The sequence below is a fragment of the Rhinolophus sinicus genome, linkage group LG01 (assembly GCF_036562045.2).
Source record: "Rhinolophus sinicus isolate RSC01 linkage group LG01, ASM3656204v1, whole genome shotgun sequence".
NCBI lineage: Eukaryota > Metazoa > Chordata > Mammalia > Chiroptera > Rhinolophidae > Rhinolophus > Rhinolophus sinicus.
The window spans coordinates 102,398,748-102,404,667 of NC_133751.1; the positions used below are offsets into that span (position 1 = coordinate 102,398,748).

General features: G+C 31.1%; 1 non-coding gene across 1 annotated transcript; it reads left to right on the forward strand.

Annotated features, from left to right (window-relative positions):
- Positions 1–5,567: 5,567 nt before the first annotated feature.
- LOC141568016 (U6 spliceosomal RNA) lies at positions 5,568–5,672 on the forward strand. The gene has a single exon (XR_012491031.1). It is a non-coding gene; the product is annotated as a U6 spliceosomal RNA (small nuclear RNA).
- Positions 5,673–5,920: the final 248 nt, after the last annotated feature.

A 5,920-nucleotide genomic window follows, 5' to 3' on the forward strand; every position in this document is an offset into this window, starting at 1 on the left:
CTGAGCAAATGTTTGATCTTAACGTCACATAAATAATCTTTGGATCCTTTTTTGTTTGTTTGTTTTGTCAAAAGTCTATGTTGGTCTGTTTTTTAGTATGGGGCCATAGGGAACTTTTAAGATATAACCTACATGAATGTGATATCTATTCATGTCCAGCATTAGCTAGGTGGTTTTCATCCAATTACATGAAAGAAGAATGCTAGTCATTTTGTTACTGATCATTTATATATATTAATACTTGCGAATACTTTGTGTGTATTTGTGCTTCCAGACACTATGAAAACAAAAGAAGGAGAAATAGTAGTTTATTTTTTGGAAACCCAACTTTCCTTTTGTAGCCTTGACCAACTTTGTTTTCATTAAGAATGGAAGATTCAAATAAAAGTATTTGAAGATTCAATTTTCTTTTTTTTAAATTCATCTAGATTTTTAGTTTTCTATTCTACATGGTTAGTACAATAAATCATTTGACCAAGTGGGCAGCCTCTTTGCAGAAATTTTTGCAAATAGCATTAGGGGACTTTTTAATACCATGCACTTATACCAAATTTATACTAAGTTCATCATCTACAAGGCAGTTTTCTATCATGAACCAATAGTTTTGGAAAAACCAAGGCAGCTTAGATTGCTGAACCATTTTAACTGTTTAAAAGAATCTTCATTTTCCAAATTCACTCATGTAAAAATAAAGAGTTTTTATCACAATATTTTATTCAGTATCACTATTTACACATAGCAAAGATAGCGTAGTCTAATCAAAGAAAATAATAAAACTTTATTGAGTTATTTGCATGATTTTCCTTATATTTCTTTAACTAGTGTGGATAAAAAATGTGGAAAAGGAAGAAGAAATTAATCTATCATATCTGAAATGCCTGGTTATCTACCTTTATTTAATATTTAAGACACAGAATATAGCCTAATGCTTTCATTATATTGATTTTGCTGTTTACAGATGGGCAGTGTTTTATCTGGAAAATTTCTTCCAAAATAGACTGCACACTTTTCAGTTAGACTATTTAAAAAATGTTTTATATGACAGATCCAACTATATCAGGAAATTAACCCTTGTATAGATTAATTAACTGTTTTCCAAAGATTTTTATGCTTCTGGGAATTTAAAAGATACATTGCTTTATAATAATTAAATATTGACATACAGTATTGTTTATTGAAATTTTGTAATTACTCATAAAAAGGTCCTTAGAAATGACTCCTCCTAAATATAAATTGAAAATATTTTTTATTATTAGTAGTAAGCTAAAATCTATTGAACAGAAAAAATTCTGATGAGATTTTAATTTTAAATAACTGGATTGGAAGTAAGAAAGAAAATCACCTTAACAGTAATCATTTAAATTTGGTGTATTTGATTTCTTAAGACCTGTCCACATAGACTGAAATGGCATGATTCTCAGAAATGCCAGGCCCTCAGGAGCATAGAGGCATTATTTGCTTCACTAAGTATTTTGTTCTATTTACTTTGATGCAATTACATGTAGACTTTGCCAAAAAAACAATAAAATAGCTTTTTGAAAAATTAGATTCTCACGTTGTAACCTAGATTATACTTTTAAACAAATTAGAATCTATTATATTACTGTTGTCAAGTTTGCCACTTTAAATAATGATTTAAACATATATGATACACTAAATATATGAAATGATCTCTAAGCTGTACTTATGATCAAATTTCAGGAAAAAAATAAAGTGCAGAATGAAAATATTTTAAACTAATGAAAAAATCATGATTTCAAATACTTTGCCACAGGTGTGCTGCTGAATATGATATTAAATATAGTTTGAAAAACTTGAAAAAGTAGAAGAACATAGTACTTGAAAAAGTAGAAGAACATGAGCATAGAAAATAGCAAAATTAGTTATCACTTTGGACCAATTAATATGGAGATATGTTTCAATGTGGAGAATGATATTGCTGTTTTTCTCAGATATATTCAATTGTATTGTGCTATTTTCTTTTTAAAATATATGTGATACTACACAAGCTCACTGATACACTCAACTGCCAGTGACATTTTGACACAAAAGGCAATTTGTTCCACCTCTAGATCACTATATCATCTTATATTAATGTAATACTGATAATTAATAGTTGAGTCCCAAAGTGATATACTAGTGTGTGTGTAGTGTATGTTCATAAATTGTCATTAAATTTACGATGCCAGTAGTGTATTTTTAGAACACATTAAAAATACATTCTTGAAAATTAAAAAATAAAAGTTGTGGCTATAAAAATAACATCCTTAAAATTAACATTTGAATGATAAGCAATTTGGGGGATAATTATAGTTCACACTCTATATTCAATGCATTTTGATATATGGATAATTACTCCTAGTAATATCCTTTAGTTGGATTTTTGTGACAACAATAACAATTTATTGCAAAATTAATTCCTTGGCACAATTTAACATTTAGTGATGTGAAGGCAAAGTGAATTGATTTTACTGCAGACTACTTGTGCTCTAGAGTTTCCTATGTTCAAATACTAATTGGTTATTATAGGTCACTTTAGAACTTAGTTTAAAAATAGATTGTCACAAGGTGCATTTAGTAGAAATAGTTCGATATTTTCAGTTCATGGGGTTTTATTTAAATAAAAAAAATGGTAAAGTAATGCAATCATCTTTGGTTATAAAAGTGATGGAAGAATTGAAAACATTTTTGAATCAGGTCAATAGTACTGATGATTAGTACATTGTTAATCAAGTTCTTCAGATTGCTATCAAATGCTTTAGCTCTTTTGCTCAGGCTGGTGAGAGGATCATGAATATTAAATAGATTCAAATAGATGTGCTCTCATGTAAAATGGAGTACCACAAATGAAAGGACTAAATGAGGGCAGACTGTAACTCTATGTGCTGATATATCTCTTAAATAAAGAGGAATGCCTAATCAATTTCTTTTCTCACATATAGCAACCAAAGAGAATATTTTCCTTCCTTCCTTGCTTTCCTTTTCTTTTTCTTTTTTTGTAATATCTTAATCACATTGACAAGCCAGTGAACATGGTGCATAAAAATAATTGTTTTAAGAAAACGTTTACATAATATTTAATAAGGTGTGGTTGTTAATAATTAGAATTTTAAAGAGGACACTGATAAAAGATTAAGAGATAATGCATTTATTTTAAATTGGAGTATATTTTAAAGGCAAACAATGGAGACTATGCTGAGAAATGTCTTCTTGAAAAAGATATAATACAGTACTTCATCTTTTCATTTAGCAACAATCTTACATTTTCTAAATCCATGCTGTTAGAAATATGATACTACATGTTAGAAAGGTGTTGATTTCACTGATTATTAATAGCAAAATTTTGTTTTCTAAACCAAAATGGAAGTAAAAGATTTTCCATTTATATATCTATATGTTTAATTTAGATTTTGGATTTTTTTCATTATGAATATATAAGTTTATAAGGAATTATTATATATATAACTAAAACACTAAAGTAATGGTATGACATAGTTTTAGAATTTAAATGAACATAGTTTATTGTTGAAATTGATTATAGATATATAAATATATTCATCTAATAGAAACATACTATTTGGAAAGAGTAACTTATTACCTGTAGAACTTACCAACCCAGCATAGAATAATTTATTGTGTTAGCTAATTATCTATTTAGAAAGAGAATTACTGGATTTATGATAGAGTGAGATTTTAGGAGAATCTAAGGGAAAAATGTCTTTTGGGGTGAGAGGAATCTGACAGTGATGAGCTTTTCAGGAAGATCCAGGCTTCATGAGAGTGTCTGGATGACCCTGAATAGTTCAAGGATGAGCAGAGTGTACAGCGTATATGAGTTTATATTTGAAAATGGACGCAATAAAATGGGGGAAATGGGGTGGTTTTGTGAGGTAAATGTTTAAAATTTTCCTGGGTCCAGTCTTTTGAGTAAAAGCCAGCTGTTAATACATCCATACCCATATACATATGTCTTCATAGTCATGAAAAGCTATGGAATAAATCAGTATTGAGAATGTACATATTTCAAGTTTTTATTAGTAGCCCAAATAAAGCAGGAAAATGGTTGATTATCTCTAAAGTTTCAGAGTATTATTAGAATCATAGAGTGGCAGAATTCTATTAAGTCACAATAGAATTTGGGAAGCCATTTTTTCCAAATAAGTCATTTTCTTCACTTGAGAACAGTGAGACTCTGATCAAAAGCATCCTGCTCAAGTTAATTAATGTTAGGGGCAATATTAGGATTACATTATTCTGATTTGTAATCCAATCTAAACTTTTCCCTTAATATGTAACCATCATAGCCTTAGAACAAATCTAGAAGTTGAAAATATACAAATATATAGTAATTACAAACTACTGTACATGGTCTGAGAAAAACTGGATTACATGAAAAAATATAACAGAAGGACTAATTCTATAAGGGTAGAGTTTCATGATTAGAAAATGCCTCACTAAGGAAGTGGCATTTAATTCAAAGCTGGAAGATACAATATAAGGTCAGCAGATGAAGAATGAAGAAAAAGAATGTCCCAGTGCATGGGAATAAATGTTGAAGGATCTAATAGTTGTTGCATTTTTGAGAAACAAAAAGAGGTCAGAATATACTGAGCAAGGGTTGGAAATTGGTGAGAAATAAAAGATTTGGAATTCTGTTCTGCATGCATTGGAAGGCTGTTGAAAGGTTTTTGAATCAGCCTTCTTAAATGTTGTGATATATTTTTTCAAAGTTTATAATCACTGTTGTAGAAAAAAATGAATTGGAAGGCCATAAAAATGCAGAAGCAAAATCATTTAGCAAGGCTTTTCAGTCCTCCAAATAAGAAATGCTTGTAAGCATTTGGACTACTAAGTTGGTGCCAGGGAAAATAGAGGGAAATGAATGGAATTGAAATATATATTAAAAGTCAAAGCAACATATCATGGTAATTAGTTGTGATGGGTTGGGAAAGATACTAAGGAAAAGGGAAACATCAGTATGTCCTAGATGGTGCTCGCTTCGGCAGCACGGACGAGGTCGGACAATTACATTTGCGAACTTGTTGCAATGAGGTAGCTAAGCTTTTTTGATATCAGAGAGATTATTCATTATGAATTTGTATCAACTGGACAGACAGTTAACCAAGTTTACTATTTGGAAGTGCTGAAAATGCTGCATGAAAAAGGTAGACGACCTGAACTTTTCGCCAACAATTCATGGCTCTTGCATCACGACAATGCACCAGTGCACACGGCACTGTCCATGAGGGACTTTTTAGACAGTAAACACTAAAAACTCCCTCATGGGCACCCTCCCTACTCACCTGATCTGGCCCCCAATGACTTCTTTCTTTATTTGAAGATAAAGGAAATATTGAAAGGAAGACATTTTGATGACATTCAGGGCATCAAGGGTAATATGATCACAGCTATGATGGCCATTCCAGTAAGAGTTCCAAAATTGCTTTGAAGGGTGGACTGGGCACTGGCATCAGTGCATAGCTTCCCAAGGGGAGTAATTTGAAGGTGACATTAGTGATATTCAGCAATGAATTATATAGCACTTTTTCTAGGATGAGTTCACGAACTTAATTGTCAGACCCAGTATACTAAAATTGGACCAATACAGAGAAGATTAGTATGGTCCCAGAGCAAGGATGACACAGTAAATTCGTGAAGCATTCTATATTTTTACATTGTAAAGATTTTGTAGGGTGTCAGATGGACACTTGTCTTTTAGGGAGACTGTCTCATGGACTGTGTAGATGCCTGACCACTGCAGTGTACACCTGAAGCTGAAGCTGAGTAATATTGAATGTCAACTATAAAGCTATATATACATATATATATGGTCACGGGATGTGGAGTACACTATAGGGAATAGAGTCAATAGAATTTTAACAGCTACATATGATGTCAGAGGGGTAGTAGACTGAGGGAG